At 42.8% G+C, this 18,722-nt stretch overlaps 1 long non-coding RNA gene across 1 annotated transcript; it reads right to left on the reverse strand.

The window, feature by feature from the left end:
* Positions 1 to 12,498: 12,498 nt before the first annotated feature.
* LOC308383305 lies at positions 12,499 to 18,722 on the reverse strand. The gene is made up of 2 exons (XR_013969116.1): positions 18,587 to 18,722; positions 12,499 to 16,687 (listed from the first exon to the last, which is right to left on the reverse strand). It is a non-coding gene; the product is annotated as an uncharacterized lncRNA (long non-coding RNA).

Here is an 18,722-nt window from a genome sequence, read left to right on the forward strand (position 1 = left end):
TATATGGTAAGTAATGTGACTTGCTGTAAGGCACAGACCGTGTGAGAAGCTTGTGCTCCAGTTTTAGTGGTTGAACCTATTATTTTTTAAATTTGTCTGTTTAAGTAGCTACTTATCAGTTATGTGCATCTGTGTGTCGCTCCCACCCAAACCCTCCATCCTATGCTGATATCAGCCCATTTGCACCGGCTGTTTTTGCTTTTTCTCTTTAACAAGGATAAACATGTTATGTCACTCCTCCACTTCTTTATTAATTTCTAAAAAAAAAAACCCAAAAAACCCCCGATCTGGTTAAATATTGATTGAGTGATACCCTGTGTGAAGTGAACACGGTAACTGACAATTATTGGATAAGTCTCAATTTTTAAGATGTTAGAGGGACCATGGTAAATAGAAAATACACTCACTTTCACATATCCTTAGTTGGTATGCTGAATGTTAAAGTTCATGACAAAATTCTTGTTTGGAAAGGTTGCAGAGAGAAAGCCTCTAAAAAAGTGTTACATTTGAATAAAAACACAAAACTTGTAGAACAATTTACTTTGGACAGATGAGGCCAAAGTGGATATTTGGCCACAATGCACAGTGGCATGTTTTGTGAAAACCAAACATAGCATATCAGCACAAGCACCTCATACCATCTGTCAAGCACGGTGGTGGAGGGCTGATGATTTGGGTTTCTTTTGCAGCTACAGAACTTGGACATCTTGCAGTCACTGAGTCGACCATGAACTGCTCGGTATACCAAAGTGTTCTAGGGTCAAATGTGAGGCCGTCTGTTTAACGGCCAAAGCTTAGCCCAATTTTGGTCTTGCCACAGTTAAATGAGTTTGAAAACAGCTGTAAATCTAGAACGGAATGACTGAAAAAGACTCATGAATTGTGTTTTTTTACACACTAATGTTGCATTTTGGCTTAGTTTTTGTTCAAACTGGCAGAAAAAAAAATCATTTGTTTGTCTGTTTGTTTGTTTTTTTTACCGTGACTGGACTTTAGACTTCCCTTCCTTTCCCAGCTCTTGGGCCGAAGTTAAATTAGCCATTAAAAAACAATGAACCATAAAATACAATTTAAACCCATTACAGGAGAAACATATACAAAGGGAATATTTCTACACTGTATCACACATGTTAGGCTTTATCACTTTTAAGTCATTGAACACTCCGTTTTGTTTCTTTGTGACCTTCTCATGTTGAGCCAAACACAATAAATAAAGGAGTTCTTGTTCTTGCTGTCAGGAGGTTGCCAGCTTATTTTCTAATGGGCATGTGAGGAGGGTTTTCGCATATGCAGTCCCCTGATCACAGTTGGTTAGATACCACAAAGAACACACTCCTGCTCATTTCCAAATTGACTTAGATGAATGTTGTGCTTACTTGGCTTGCTTTCACAGTTTACCCCACGGTACCACTACCAGGACTCACACAGATTGAGGTTGAGGGAAGGAACTGACAGTTAGGAGGTGGCAGAGCTTGGGTGGTGATAATAAATTAAATGATAAGTGGCATGACTTGTTAACTCTACCTTTGAATAATTAGGGAAACAATGAAATTACTTGTTTAAGTAATATCACAATCTCACAAGTGATGGTAAATGGACTGGTTCTTATATAGCGCTTTTCTACTCTGAGCACTCAAAGCGCTTTATAAATTATAAATAATGTCAAGTGAAAAATATTGCATAAATCAGGGGATGCAACAAGTAAACAGGATAAAAAAAACCAAACAGAGATCACCATAAGTAGATGAAAATAGTACATTTTCTGCACAGTTGTTTTCATATTCTTACAAGTCAGGCTGTAAGTGCTGCATAAACAGATCTCTCTGCACTCCATACATTTGTACTTTTGTAAAAATAATTTAGCGGTTTAAAAAAAACAAAAAACAAAGGTTTGATAGGTAACATCAGAAAACTTTCCTATTGATTAATATTATTTAAAGTGCTTTCAATTATCCTGGTTATTAGTTTAAATATGCAAATTCGATGCTATTTTGTCAAGCCCACAATTTTTTTCTTTTACAGATATTTCAAGTAATGTGAAATAAAGAGTCATAGCTGTATTTTTGAGATTTTTTTTCAAGAGTCTTTAAAAAAATATCCCTAAAACTCCAACTCAACTGCCTCTTATTTTAAGTAGTCTACATAAATACTTCTTTATAGCCTTTTACCCTCAAGCTCATGTTTTATTGTCTCTTATAGGCTATTAGTAAGAGGTTCTCACTCTCCTTGTCTAACTGTGACTCATGTCCCAATAAAAAGATTTACAATTTAAAGCAAAGAGCATCTGAATCCTTCCTTTCAGCATTGTCCGTTTTTTTTTACGAGAGCGTTCGGCATGTGCTGGTTAGTGTGTGGAGAACTCCTCTCATCTTCCAAAGTGGGTGTCTTTATTTATCCTCAGGTCCTGTGAGGACAAAGGGCCGGGTTGTTTTTGAACAAGCAAAGATTCAGTGTCAACGTGAGGCCAGGGGTCCGTTCTTCGTACCTCGCAAAGTAGGTTAGCCGGATTAGATTGTTGACGATTTCGCGTGATCCTGGATCAGTCGGTTCCCCGAAGCTCATCCGGGACTTGCTGTCATAGCAACAGAGCCGTAAGCGTAAACCTGCTCGGGAGCAGGTTTACTTTATGTAAACAGGATTAGATCGCGGCCACGCAGGTATGTCCTCGTCATCATACGAAAGCAACAGCGATATTCCACCACTGTTTCACCATAAATAAATAACATCAATGTAACTAAAGACAATGCAGCACCTGATCCATTTATTGATTTCACACAGGTCATTTCCTAAAAAAGGGAAATGTACTATTAACATTCTATTACATGTATGTGATTATTACAGATTTAATTCATATTTCAGAGTAGCAATTGTAAATTACTTCGTGTAATCAAGATGAGAGACCACGGCTATAAAAGCGAAGGTGGATTTGGGAAGCCTGTCGCAGCCATGTCCTGTCCGTATACGCGAGCCACCCATTGCGGAAGGTGCAAGATTGATAAGGAGAGTCCTCAGAATTCAGCGTATATTGCGGGACAGACAGGATCCTTTAGCTCAGCGCGACAGTGTGCTCATTGAGAGATATCGATTTTCCCGTGAGGGTATTATTCACTTAACCAACTTGTTGACGAGGGGGTGCAGGACCACCACCTGTCTTTTTTTCCTCTGCCCTTTTCTTGGTTGCTGTTATAAACAAACAGATTATTCCAGGGTCTCTTTCCAAGAGACTAAAAGCAATATAAGTGATAAATATTACCATTCTGTAGGATATTCTTATATTTCACTTTTACCTGTTCCCATGTTCTAGTGGGTCCTGTCGTGGCTCTAATGTGAAAGAGGATAAAATATAACATATTATAATATAATGTAATATAATATTGGATAATATAGTGTAATATAATAAATCTACCCTACCGCCTACTGGTGTTGGCCAGAGGGGCCGATGGCGCGATATGGCAGCCTGGCTTCTGTCAGTCTGCCCCAGGGCAGCTGTGGCTACAACTGTAGCTGCCTCCACCAGTGTGTGAATGTGAGAGTGACTGAATAGTGGCATTGTAAAGCGCTTTGGGTGCCTTGAAAAGCGCTATATCAATCCACTCCATTATTATTGTTATTATTAAATTACTTACGAGTTTAATTTGTCAGCAACTTCCTGCCAGCCCTCGCTCCTTGCTTTTGCAGCCTTTGCAGTGTTCCCTTGCGTTCTGATTAAACTCTGAAACTCCTGAAATCCCTCACTCAAGAGTTCTTGCTCTGCTGCCGAAAAATACCGAGCCGAGCGCGCTCCGTCGACATTTTCGCCGACCAATCAGAGGGTTGCCGATCAATGTTTCTACTATCGATGCGTGGCCCCTTTTACGACACCCAGTGATGTCACATTACTGCGTCCAGCTGTACTAATCGTCAACAGCAGGTGTGTTCGGGGAACCGGATTAGCGAGCTCACGGTTAGCGCGATGATTTGATCTTGGATGTGTCATTTGATCTTGGATGTAGTAAGCGACGTACGAAGAACGGGCCCCTGCTCACTGAGAACACAACACGACCTCTGAGCATGCTCTGTTAGATGCAGGACCAACTGATTACCAGCTGAAATATGTTTGTATGTGTCTCAGTGTGTCCTTATCCAAGAGGGTGTGATGGGTTTATAAAGAGTAATTATTTGCTACTTTATTAGAGCTATATTTCAAGTTCGATTCATCCACCAATTGTTTGTTTGTATTGAATATGCACTAATGCAGAAGCTGCGATGTTGGACGTGTTTTACCTGCACTGCATTATTTGGGTTACTTCATACTCTCTTGACCTCATCTATTCATATAAAAAGATGCTCTGTGTAAGAGAAACAGTGATTAATAATAACTAATGATTAAATATAGTGGTGTATAAACATTTGAAACGTTTACAAGGGAATGCTTTAAAATTAGGAGCTTCACTGGAAGCTGTTAAGAGTTCAACAAGGACGTGACGTTGTTCAAAATTAAATCCAGTATGTTTTTTTAATTTTCGTGGCCATAGTCATGCCACTTTTTGGTTCCACACTCTAGATTTCGATTTGTCGCATTAGAGGAGATAACAAAGCTAACATACCGGACAACTCAAAGATAATAAAGAGAAAACAAACTTCAGTGAGCCTGATCTGCTCAGCCAGTTTCTTTCTGGCTTGCGGGCTCTGATGGCAAAAGCACGATCACCTTTAAAATTAGGCAATGAATTTCTAAAAGCCAAAAGGATTCCAGCTGAGGAACTGAGGCTGCAAATGTGCTCATATGGGTTCCACATTTCTGCTATGTAGCTCGGGGCCAGACCCAAATATGCTTTAAAAATATTCAGCAGAATCCTAAAATCATTTCTAAAACTTACAGGAATGAATGAACCAATTGGGGTGATTAGGTGCCCTCTGCTAAATCTGCAAACAAGCCTATTGGTATTCTTATGGACTGTCATTGGATTCTATAGAGTGACCTTTCTGTATTTCAGAAGAGACAAGTCTTGAGAAAATAAATACACAACTTTTTCCAGTGTGGTTTTTAAGTTAAAGAAATTTAAGAACATTGGCAAATCATCTAGTTTTTTTTTTTTTTTTTTTTTTTTTTAAATGACATCAGAAACAGCAGTATGCGACATTACGTGATGGCAGAGCTTCAGTTCATCCTTTGTCATTTTTTTTATTTTTTTATTTTTTTTTTAATAAATAGGACAGGGGGAATGAATGAGAGAGAGAGGGGGAGAGAAAGAAAGAAAACCAAAGGGGAGAAGAGACGGTGAGAAGGGGGGGGAAGAGAGAGAAAAAAAAAACAAAACTCCTGGGTCACCTGTATGGAGAAAAAAAACAAAAAAACAAACAAACAAACAAAAACAAACAGAGGAGACAGCAAACAACAAAGAGCAACATAATAGAGAAAACAAAGCACCATCACAATAAACTAGCTAGTCATAGATATCAGTATTTACTAAGTAATAAACGATATTGTGCAGCACGCAAGATAGACAGCGCACAGTGTGCTTTGAGGCAGCAGCCAAGAAAGCTTTAGTCCGCGTCTGTGAATACCCATGTGTGCATACCTGTGTGGATCAGCATGCTTGCATTCCAAAGGTTTCTCCATGTAATGATCTGCTAGGGAGTGTGGGGGGGGCCACAGCCCCGTCCTCCAGGGTGTGAAGCGGGTCTGGAGGAGATCAAAACTCCAGACATCCAGAGGCCCCCAGAACACAAGAGACCATGGAAGACCAACAGAGGGGCAGCCGCGCCACTGTCCCAGTAAGAGCTGAGGAGAGTCCCAGATGAGGGCTCGCCCAGCAGCCGCGGAGCAGAAGTCAGGGGGAGTTGCAGTGACGCGCCCGTGAGCTCCGCCGGCCCCCAGCTGCGCCTGAGTGACCGAGCCCTAGGCCGAGAGGCCGGGGGCACCCCACCTCCAAAGGGGCCCGAGCGAGCCCCAGGCCCCAGGCCCCGACAAGCGGCCGCCAAGGAGTGAGCCGGTGTGCACCCGGACGCCCACCCCCAGACACAAAGAACCACCAACACACCGACACCTGAGGGAGTCCGCCACCGGCAGGGGAAGTGGTGGTGGGTGGAGATAGGCCTCCAAACCTTGGAGGGCCTGAGGTGTCCCCAGAGAGGTGGCGTCTGATACCCAACCTGACATATAGACACAGACATACAGGCACACACAGACACAAACATCCATTCCCACCCTCATGCTCTCATATGCACTCACTCCACACTCAACCAACGTGGAGACAGACATAAAGAGACGCTGTACACACAATCACACTCCCCAAGCGTACTCTACAAACCGGGTCTAGGTACCCTTGCCCCTGGAGGGGGGAATTGCACCCAGACCCAGGTGGTGTTACCCTTTTCCCTGCGGTGGGGAGAGGCAGACCACCCCGACTCCGCAGCAGCAGGGAGGCCCCACACCCCAGACCGCAGTCGGACGGCCAACTCCTCCTACTAGCCCTCCCGCTCCAGCAGGCCGCAGAGAATGGGGGTGGGAGAAGACTCCAAACCTCCCTCCACCCGCTCATTGTAGTGTTGATGCATATGTGTTCTAAGGTGCAATTAAAACCCAGGAGGGCATGGAGCTACCTGCCAAGGAGCAGCAGGTAAGCGCATAGTCCCTCCTGCTAACCCTCAATGACTAAGTGTATTTAAAATTGAGAGGTGGGCAACGACGTCAGGGGTGAGGTATACACCCTGATGGTGATTTGGACTCCGTGATTGTGCCCACCCCCAAGATCCTATATGTATGTGTAATGAGAGTGTGAATAATGTGAATGTCTAAGTTGTGGGATAAAATTGAGGCAGAGGCAGCCAGAAGGGGACGGGGGGGGGGGGGGTAGCCTCCTCTGCACCCTGGTGACATACCCCCACTCCAAGGCCCTGCATGTGTGGGTGGTTGTGGAGGAGCGGGAAGAGGGAGGCAGCTGGAGATGGGGAGGGAAGGAAGGGAGAGGCAGGTAACCCCTCCCTGGGGCCAGCTCCCCCGCTGACCCCAGTAGGCACTCCCACCCTCCGCGACCCGCCAGGGAAGGGGGGCCCAGGCCCATCAGACCGGGGCCCAGTGCAGTAGCGCCCCCCGGCTCCACAGAGCCCTGGACAGTCCACCCAACCCCACCACAGAGAAAACTGCACCCACCCCACCAACCACACATCTTCCAGACTACATAAGACGGTAAACGCCCAGGCTGAGATCTTCCTCCACCTCTCCTGTATCTCCCCCTCCTGCAGAGAGTTCCTGAGAGAAGAAAGCTCCTGCAAGATGTGACCATCCCCCCCACCAGTTGAAGAGCCCCCCAGGCGGCTCGATGCACCGGCGGCACCCTGCTCCAGGGCCGGGCCCCCATGCACCCACCCGCCCACACGGCAACACACCAACCAGGACCCGAGCCCCCGAGGCCCGGCCCGGGCCCCAGCCCAGAGACGGAGCGCCCCCAAAACCTCACGCCCATCCCGGACCCACCCAGGGGCAGCCAGGTTGCCAGGTCAGTAACCCACGTCCGTCAGCACAGACCCTCCCCTAGCCCCGCTGCACGCAGCCGCGAGGAAACAGTCACCTGAGAGCCAACAGAGCCCTCAACCGGACGTGACCGCTACCCCGGGTTGAGCCCCCCAAGGAAGATGCCTCCAGGGAACCCCCCGACGCCCTAAGCCTGTCCCTACCCCCTCACCAATCACAACAGTGAAGGCGGGACCAAACTATGACCCCCCACCCCCACTAGGTGATGGAGCTGATAAAAGGGGCCCAGAGCAATTGATCTAATGTGGTGGCAGAGGCTGTGTCAAGACTAATGTAATCTAATAGATAATTTCTATATTGGTTAGAATTAAGATTATTTTTATTTTTCCAGTTCATGAGGACTGTTTTCTTGGCTATGCATAGGGCAGTGAAGATCATATGGGCTATATTCTTTTCTGAAGTGACATTATCTAAGCTGCCCAACAAACACACTAAGGGGGAGGTTGGAATGTTACATTTCAGACATTTTGATAAGTCTTCACATATCTCGCGCCAAAACTTTTGCACTGGTGGACAGAACCAAAGAGCGTGGATGTAATTGTCTGGTGTATTGCCTTGACAGTGTGAGCAGTTGTTGGAAGATGTAAAGCCCATCTTGAACATCCGATGACCTGTATAGTGCACTCTATGAAGTATTTTGTATTGTATTAATTGCAGACTGGGATTTTTAATTAATTTAAAAGTTTTTAAGCAAATCTGAGACCAGAAGTTTTGGTCTAGGTTGACTGATAAATCTGCTTCCCACTTTGCAGTAGGAAGGGATTACCAGCTGAAAATATGTTTGTATGTGTCTCAGTGTGTCCTTATCCAAGAGGGTGTGATGGGTTTATAAAGAGTAATTATTTGCTACTTTATTAGAGCTATATTTCAAGTTCGATTCATCCACCAATTGTTTGTTTGTATTGAATATGCACTAATGCAGAAGCTGCGATGTTGGACGTGTTTTACCTGCACTGCATTATTTGGGTTACTTCATACTCTCTTGACCTCATCTATTCATATAAAAAGATGCTCTGTGTAAGAGAAACAGTGATTAATAATAACTAATGATTAAATATAGTGGTGTATAAACATTTGAAACGTTTACAAGGGAATGCTTTAAAATTAGGAGCTTCACTGGAAGCTGTTAAGAGTTCAACAAGGACGTGACGTTGTTCAAAATTAAATCCAGTATGTTTTTTTAATTTTCGTGGCCATAGTCATGCCACTTTTTGGTTCCACACTCTAGATTTCGATTTGTCGCATTAGAGGAGATAACAAAGCTAACATACCGGACAACTCAAAGATAATAAAGAGAAAACAAACTTCAGTGAGCCTGATCTGCTCAGCCAGTTTCTTTCTGGCTTGCGGGCTCTGATGGCAAAAGCACGATCACCTTTAAAATTAGGCAATGAATTTCTAAAAGCCAAAAGGATTCCAGCTGAGGAACTGAGGCTGCAAATGTGCTCATATGGGTTCCACATTTCTGCTATGTAGCTCGGGGCCAGACCCAAATATGCTTTAAAAATATTCAGCAGAATCCTAAAATCATTTCTAAAACTTACAGGAATGAATGAACCAATTGGGGTGATTAGGTGCCCTCTGCTAAATCTGCAAACAAGCCTATTGGTATTCTTATGGACTGTCATTGGATTCTATAGAGTGACCTTTCTGTATTTCAGAAGAGACAAGTCTTGAGAAAATAAATACACAACTTTTTCCAGTGTGGTTTTTAAGTTAAAGAAATTTAAGAACATTGGCAAATCATCTAGTTAACAGAGATTGTCAACTTCTTACCACCAGATGTAATACTAGTTATTGATTTGGACATGTCCTCACCATTCCTAGTAAATTCTACATGCTTGTGCAATGGTGCACATTTTCACACAGTCTATTCTTGGACACATTCATGAAGTGGTACTCAATTGGACAAACAAAATAGTGGCAAATATAAAGACAAAAATACAGTGGGAACTCAAGACCAGACTCAAGACTGAGTATTAAACAGGAAGTTGCAGATTTTTTTGTGTATTCCTAATACAGCTATTAGGTATAGGGTTAGGGTTTTAAGACACTACTTGACCATTTAACATGCATTTGTAATGCTTATGATGATATTATCCTCAGTGTTTCCCTACAATTCCATACCTCTGTCTTGTTTTTGTGTTGGTTTCACTTCCTGTTTTATTTTGATAATCACTTTTTCTTGTGGATCTATTGGACTTTTACTTGGGTTTGTTCACTTCTTAATTCCCTGTGTCTACCCTATATGTATTCCTGGCTGTTGCTCAAATAGTAAAGCGGGATGTTCAGTAGATTGATCCCCAGCTCCTGTGGACCACATGATAAAGTATCTCCTTGGTCCATGGATACAGTGGAGTTGAGTTGCCCAGAGTTGCCTCCGATGCAACCACTCCAGTATTAGTGTGCATGTGAATATTAGAAAATGCTTAGGCATGGGTCTGTATGAAGGTTTTTGTGCATGAGTGAATGAGACTTCTAGTAAGAAAGCACTTTTAGTGCTCAGTTGAGTAGGAAAGCACTTTTCGACGCTAGTGCATTTGCCATTTACCGTTTCTCCTTTGTCCATTAACCGTGCTCATATTTTCTGGTTCACTCGTCTTGCTTGTTTCAGATCCCTGTTTTGTGCTTTCTTTGTTTCTTTTACTGGACTTTTGAAACAGCCCAAAAAAGGATCTCTGTTTTTGTTCGTTTTTTGTCAGCCTCCATGTCCTGCTTTTATGTCCTCCTCTCTATGCTGACAGTTCACTTTAGTTGGAGCATACAAACACATTTTATGGCTAAGTTCTCATAGGAACTGTCACCCAATGTTTGGCACATTTTATCACGTATACTAAAAAATACATCAGTTACAAAACCCTCCCTGTCTCTCAGAGGGATCCAGCTTGAAAAGGCCAGCACATATATTGCAATTTGAAGGCTGTCCCACATTGATAGGACTCAGCACAGTTATATCTCTCATTAGAGAATCGCCTGTTACAAAATGTCTCCCATGTTTCCTTTCTCTCTTTGTCCTGCTTGTATTTTATCTGATGCATCTTTTCTCTCTCTCACTGCTCCGTCTTCTCTCCAGGCTTTTTCTCTGTGCTTCACGCCCTCTAACCATCTCCAGGGTTTGATTTTCCCCTCTGTTCTGAAACATAAAGGAGGCACTGTGCCCCTCTAACACTCCTCACATCAACTAGGCACCAGTGAAATGACTAAACCGCTGCCCTCAGGCTAGCCAGGACGCAGTACATTTGCACATCTGTATATTTATGTTATTGCATCTGCATGTGTGCGTATTTAGTCTCCTTAAGGCCATCTTCCTCTCTGCCTTTCTCTCTTTAATGATCCTCTTAGACATCAGCACCTATGTATGTGTCTGTTGTCTAAAGGTCTTAATCATGAGCAGCAGAACACACCGCTAACAGAGAGAAACCCCACTTGTTTTCTACAAGCACCACACACATATAGATGAATAGAGGATTCACTGGGGAGAGACTGTGACAGAAAAAGGCTTATAAGGTTCATGGATCCATTTTTTGTTATCCACTCTGGATAGTGATTAACAATAATCAACAATTCTGAGATTAACAATGACTGGACCAGTACGGTTAGGATGAACAAGGATTGGATCTGAACTGAATTTTTTTTTTTTTGACAGTGGAATAAATTCTGACAGAAGTTACTAGAGTTAACAGTGTAATTCCTGAGATTCCTAAGGTAGAATTGAGCGTACTCCCAAAACTGAGATGTTATTAACTGGCGTGCTGCAGCCACTTATGTCATGAATCGCTGTGCGGCAGGCAGGAGTTGGACCCAAAGTGCAGGACTCACAGACTCAGGGAGGTGAACTCAAAACTCAGCTTTATTTGCTGGCAGGGAAAAAAAAACATACAAACTAATCTAAATTGGGAACTTGGAAAACTCACAGAGAGACACACAGGGAGATCCACACAGCATGAGGGACGACGCGACACTGACTCAGAGAAACACAGGGTTTAAATACACTGGGAAGTAACGAGGGGAATGAGACACAGAAGGAGGGCACAGCTGGGAGAAATCAGGACTGACGAGACAAGCAAAGCAGGACGCATTCACATGAGACACGGACCATCAAAGTAAAACAGGAAGTATCACACAGAGACGCGAACTTGACACAGTGGAGACAGCAACTAAGAAATACAGAGACATAAACCATAAGGCAGAGGTCTAAGAACCAAAATACACAGGGAAATACTCAGCTGGGAACACAAGAGACTAGACTAGAGAGAGTAACAAAAAACCAACCATGAGAACATAATGCACAATGCAGAGTGACAGAAAACAAGAAACTCAAACATGCAAAGACACACAATTACACAGAACAGAGGGGACACAGAGAGACATGAAGGGCAAGGGATCAAAACTAGAAGCCATAGAATAAATCACACACAAGTACAATAATACAAAAATCACAAAGAACTAAAAACGCTGGGTCAGGAGACCCAGGACCGTGACAACTTAACAGCTGCTTTCACCTTCCCTTAGTCATCTTTTACCTGCCCACTCTTGATGATATAACCCATTAAGCTCACAAAGACACATGAAACTCGCACTTCTCTGCTTTTACAAATAATTTGTGCTTTAAAAGTTTCCGTGTTGCCTGTTTTACAGAAAAAAACAGGATGTCAGCTATATCTGTCCAGATATACAAAAACAAACCAGCTTAGCCATCACGGAGAACTGACAACAGAAACACAGCAAGGTGCATTAGTTAATCCGAAGGGAATTACCAGATAATCAAAGTGTCTGAATGATTTGTTGATGGAATTTTTCTATTTGTTGTTCTCTCTGATTCCTACCAGGCATTGTGCAGATTCAACTTGGGGAAGACAGTGGCATCCTGCGCAGGTTCAGAAGCAGAATTAATGGCAAGCAAAGGGGATTTACTTTTGACAGTGATGCTATTTAACTCATGGTAGTCAATGTATGGGTACAGTGTCTTGTCTTTCTTTAAAAAAAAAAAAAAAAAAAAACCCTGGGAAAAGATGGCCGAATGATTCTAAATGAATGATATTCTAAGGAGCTTGGAAAGAAAAGCGTCTGGACTCCTTTAAGTTTCTTGAAGATGTTTCACCTCTCATCCGAGAAGCTTCTTCAGTCTTCAAGAAACTTAAAGAAGTCCAGACGCTTTTCTTTCCAGGCTGCTTATACTATGATGACCTGGATGACTGAGAACCTTCACAGACGATTCTGAGATATATTTATACATCACCTCACATTCAGGACATGACAGGTTAGAGCAACTTATGGGAAATGTGGATTGTGGGATCATGCACAGTCATAGGTTGATGTGGTGGCAAGAAGAGACCTCAGTCTTTATGCAAAATCTTGGCTAGATTGCAATTTTTTTAGGGGAACATAGGTGTGTGTGACAAAGTGTACTCCAACCAGTTATATTCCCTTTACCCAATCAGTATCAGAGTTATGTTTTATGAGCCATAGGTGACCTAGAACTATCTGTGACGCTTCCGAAACAAATACATATGTTTTCATATTGGTTAGACAGGATAAGATGGATGGGTTTGGTTTGATGGGTAATAAAGGAAGTTATTTTTCCATTCAAAGCTAATGCATGTAGTGGAATTGGAAGGCTTTCAAGTGAGATTTTTATCCGTGACATGAGATTTGAATCTAGAAAACTTTGCCCATAATCAGTCGAACTCTGTAGCACTATGGTTTCTTAGCTTTGCAGGAATCAGTAGTCTAGGGGATGAATGAACAATGGGCTGTGAGGTCAGTTCCTTGATCATTAATATGCAAACTGTCATGACCATTGATTAGCAACCACTGATCAAAGCCCACTGATTAATGGCCATGAGTCCCATTCACAGAGAGTTGGGGAATGGCTGCAATCACAGCATTGTAAGATGGCGAAAGATGTACCCTTAGGCCCCCTCCTCGATTCAGAGATGGTCTTTCCCTTTTCACGTAAATGGCCTCCTTGACTCCGCGCTCAAACCAGCGTTCCTCCCTGTCCAGGATGTTACATCCTCATCATTGAAAGAGTGTCCACTGGCCTGTAGGTGTAAATAGACTGCAGAGTCCTGGCCTGACGAGGTAGCTCTTCTGTGTTGTGCCATCCGCTTCGCCAGAGGTTGTTTGGTTTCCCCGATGTACAAATCTTGGCAATCCGCCTGGCACTTAACAGCGTACACTATGTTACTCTGTTTGTGTCGGGGGACCTGATCCTTGGGGTGGACCAGTTTTTGGTGCAGCGTGTTTTGGGGTTTAAAAGCCACAGAGACCCGGTGTTTAAAAAAATGCGTCTCAACTGTTCCGATACTTCTGACACGTACGGCATCACTAAGGATTTTTGCTTAGGCAGCGGTTGTCCTTCTCTCCTCGATCAGCTGGCACTTTAGGTGCCTTCCCAGCTTTGACAAATGCCCAGCTGGGATAACCACTTTCACTCAGGGCCTTCCACTCACCAGTATGTCTTCTTTGCTGCTACTTTGCATCTGAATGCATTCCTCTGCTGATCTGAATTGGGTTGGTCTGATGTTCCAGGTGGAATGTGTTTACTTTCTGGTGAAGTTACTCCCAGCCTGCTTCGCCAGGAAGCGGAAGCTGGGAGCTTGCTACATGGCATACTGGGAACTGGGAACCATTTTGATCTGAGTCTGAGCCCAGCTTGAAGGGATGAGTCTGTGTCATCCCTAGAAACTAGCTTGTCCTTCATTTTCTTCAGAGCCACACCTCACAGAGCTTTATCTTCCCATCCAATCTCTGCCACCCCTTTGAGAAAATGCAGAGTAGTGCTGTCTCTGCCACAGCCTCAGAAGATTATTAGGTGCATCATTGCATCAAGCAAAAAGTGCAGTTAGTGTTCTTTTATGAATTATGGCCTGTGCTTACTTCAGAGCCCTAAGTCATAATAATTTAACCATGCAAACGATTTCCGCTTAATCTGAGGAGTCTGACGACCAAAAACCAAAAATCAAAATTGGACAAACAAGAAATGAAAGATGAATGAAAGATCAGTTTGTTATAGGGTACCCAGCTGATGACTGAGTTAAACTCTGGTGATTTATGACCTGAACATTTGCATCAGTACCAGATAGCAAAGTCCAAAATGTTTGCTTCTATCCCAATCCTGCTATCAGAAAGTGCTCATGTGCTTATACGGTTTTTGGCTTCCTTCCTTGTGAATATTTGCCCCCTCTTGATGGCCTCTTCCTACCTGGACTACATTGCATAATCATCCCTGTGTCTATGTATTGTCTTTCCATTTGTTCTTTGTCAGACTGTCTTTTTGTGCTTTGTGCATTCCTGTGTTATGTTTCCTTTCAGACTTTGTTTATTGGAGTTTTGCAACAGCCAAGTAAAGGCTCTGCTCCTTTTGTTCATTTTGTCAGCCTCCTTGTCCTGCTTTTTTGGCCACTGTAAAGGCACCAGTACACCCTATGCGCTGGCCGCTTAGTTTTTCCACAAAATCTAATGTTTCACCATCTCCCAATGTATAATCTGTGACTTGGAGCTCCTGCACTGGCATATTGTTAAAATGACAATAAAATCACGATTGTACACCTGTGACTCCAACACAGCTGTGGCAGCAGCGCAACACATCAGGTTGCAGAAATCAAGAGGTGTATAACTGGCTGAAGCAACACCAAAATAGCAGCGCATACCAGTGAGCATAAAAGCAGCCATGCACTTTAGCTGGAGCACCTGTATACCTTTACGGCTAGGCTTCCACAGGAATTTTTAATCAACTTTTTGGCATATTTTGTAATTTTCACTAAAAAAGCACATCACTGTTTGGTTTTTTTTGTTACAGTTACAACACCCTCCTTGTCTCTCAGAGGGATCCGGCTTGAAAAGGCCAGCACATATATTGCAATTTGAAGGCTGTCCCACATTGATAGGACTCAGCACAGTTATATCTCTCATTAGAGAATCGCCTGTTACAAAATGTCTCCCATGTTTCCTTTCTCTCTTTGTCCTGCTTGTATTTTATCTGATGCATCTTTTCTCTCTCTCACTGCTCCGTCTTCTCTCCAGGCTTTTTCTCTGTGCTTCACGCCCTCTAACCATCTCCAGGGTTTGATTTTCCCCTCTGTACTGAAACAAAAAGGAGACACTGTGCCCCTCTAACACTCCTCACATCAACTAGGCACCAGTGAAATGACTAAACCGCTGCCCTCAGGCTAGCCAGGATGCAGTGCATTTGCACATCTGTGTATCTGTGCTATTGCATCTGCATGTGTGCGTGTTTAGTCTCCTTAAGGCCATCTTCCTCTCTGCCTTTCCCTTTTTAATGATCCTCTTAGAGGTCAGCACAATCTCTTATGTATGTGTCTGTTGTCTAAAGGTCTGAAGCATGAGCAGTAGAACACGCCGCTAACAGAGAGAAAACCCGCTAGTTTTCTACAAGCACCACACACAGAGAAGAACAGAGGGCTCACTGAATGGCATGCTGCTGAAAAACCTCTCTGATGGAATAACAAGTTTCTGTTGTTCTGCTGCTGTTCTTGGAAATATGAGAGATTTTCTCCAGCTGATATTAAGGTGCCAAGCAGGAATATTCCACATATTGCACATGAAAGGGTGCTGCTGGTTGACATCCACGGCTGCTGTGAGTGAACACACGGCAGAAAAGCAGAAAAACACAAGAATTAAGGCTTCGAATAAAAACAGAACATGGTCTACGATAGAAAACACGCCCTCCGCTTTCACATATGTGCATTGTACTCGTGTGTATCTGCGTGCGCTTTGGATAACATTTAACAGATGTTAAATATCTACGTCTGCATTGATTTATGCTGTCTGGAAGACTTATTCTTTCCACAGCGGTGCTCCTTCTTTCCCCACTTGCATCTCTCCTCCACACATGAACTCCCGCACTTTATATGTTTCTAGAGCCACCCTCTGGGGATTTTCACCATGAAGACATCACACCACCTGCCTTCCTTAGGTGTATATCTTGTTTTCCATTCCCTTTTTTATGTAAAAAAAAAAAAAAGATTAATCTTCACCATCTTTGCTGCTCTCCATTCTTTCAGCTTTCCCATTCACCTCCTGGGAAAGCTGCTGTGTTTATTTGACGTGTGGCGTCAGACTTATCTGTACACAGCAGCAGCAGCTCGAGTGTTTCAGTCTGTTTGGACTTTCACCTTCGATAGAAACACAGTTGCAGCCAGAGCCCTGCAAAAGACAATAACGTATCGTGTGTCAGAGAGTGATAAAGAAGTGAATTAACACATGTGGACCTTACAGCGGGTTAGGTACAAAGGATTCACTGTGAGAGAACGTGACTCAGTAGATCCTCCATCTCACTCTGTCTCGTGCCCTCACAGCAGTTAAACCAGTTTAAGAATAATTATTACAGTACTAGTTAGTTGTTTGTTGACATGCTAACTGATGTAGTCTAAAGGCTACATCAGTTAGCTAGGTTTGAAGAAAGAAAACCATCTTGCATAACTGTTGACAACACACTCTGACCCCTTGTCTTGCTAATAACTGAGCAAGGCTATAGTGATTAATTGAGCTTGATTCAGTGTTGCCAACTCCTCAGTAAGGAAAATCGCTATTGGTTGTCCTAAAAGTCGCTAGAAGTCGCTAAATGACGTCATTGCCTAATTTGCATAATTGGTCATGCTAATCTAATTGTAACCTACCTTGTTGGAGAGAGAAATAACATCGTGGAAGAGACATAAAGTGAGTAAAAAACGTCCTAAATGCATTTAGAGTTTATTTAGAACTACAAATTGAATTTATTTGAGCAATTATTGTTTTTTTTAATGTCACAATTCCAACCCTGCTCCTTTACCCGGGCTTGGACCGGTGTTGTGCCAAAAAGTGATTGTCTGCCAAAAACTGATTTCCGGTATTTGCCAAAAAGCGATTGCTCATATTTAAAGTGCTATAAGTAACTTGTTGGGCTATAATATGTTAAACATATGTCAAATGCATCCCTTATGGATGACATAAAGTCATCTTGAGCCACAAACAACATTCGTGTAGCAAGATACAAGCCGCAATCAGTTTTTGGCAGCGACTTTTATATAACCTTTATTTATGCAGTAAAAAAAATCTCATTAACATTAAAAATGTATTTTGTAAGAGTAAGTTGCCCAACAGGACAGCAGAAATGTCAGCAAATATTACAGTAGTTCTGTAAAAATATTTTAAGTGGGGATAAAGGACCGGATTGGTTATAATGTAAGTACAAGTTGTAAAGATACTTAAAAAACAGATAATTTTTTAATTCTTTATGTAACCCCTTTGTATCCCCTGTTCACCGAAGTCTATTTACGAACATACGTAAAGATATTACACATAAAAAATACACAGAAACACTGGAAATCAGTTTTTGGCAGACAATCACTTTTTGGCACAACACCGGCAAGTGACCCGAAATAGGCACTCTGGTGGAGTTACTTTGTGTGTGTGTTTATAAGTAGTTTTAAACCTTGTGATCCACAAAACAGCATAAGAGTAAAAGAGTAAAAGAAGAACTGACTGCGTTACAGCACCCGCTGCTTGTTGAGAGTAAAAGCGATACGCGCTTTCACGTCTTTTTTTTTTTTTTTTTTTTTTAAAAAGTCGCTTTTTTCAGAAAAAAAGTCGCTAAGGTGTCTGAAAACTCGCTAAATATAGCGACAAAGTCGCTAAGTTGGCAACACTGGCTTGAGTAAGCTTTAACTTAAACTGTACCTTATACCAGCGGTCCCCAACCCCCGGGCCTCGGACCGGTGCCGGTCCGTGAGTCGTTTGGTACCGGGCCGCGAGAGTTGAGGCTCAGGTGTGAAATGTATGGTTTTCAGGGTTTTTATCGGTTTTCAGCGTTATTTTGTTATCGTTTTTATCGTTTACTCTGTTTTCCTGAGTCTTTTCACGTGTGTTATGAATAAATTTTCTTTTTTTCGGTACCGGTACTAGTTTTATTTTGTTGTATTTATCCGCGACACCTTAAAGGCCGGTCCGTGAAAATATTGTCGGGCATAAACCGGTCCGTGGCGCAAAAAAGGTTGGAGACCGCTGCCTTATACGTTACAGTATGCCTGCATAGTCTCTCATTCATCCAGGTCATGGTAGACTTACCTGGGATTCATCACTTTTTCTTTGCAGAACTGAAGAAGAACTTGGATGAGAACTAAAATGTCTTTACATGTTCCTTTTTTTCGCCTTCCTTTTTTTGAGCTCTTAAGATCACACGTTACCAATTGATCAGTCTTAT

This window comes from Rhamphochromis sp. 'chilingali' (genome assembly GCF_963969265.1).
Source record: "Rhamphochromis sp. 'chilingali' genome assembly, chromosome: 16".
Classification (NCBI taxonomy): domain Eukaryota; kingdom Metazoa; phylum Chordata; class Actinopteri; order Cichliformes; family Cichlidae; genus Rhamphochromis; species Rhamphochromis sp. 'chilingali'.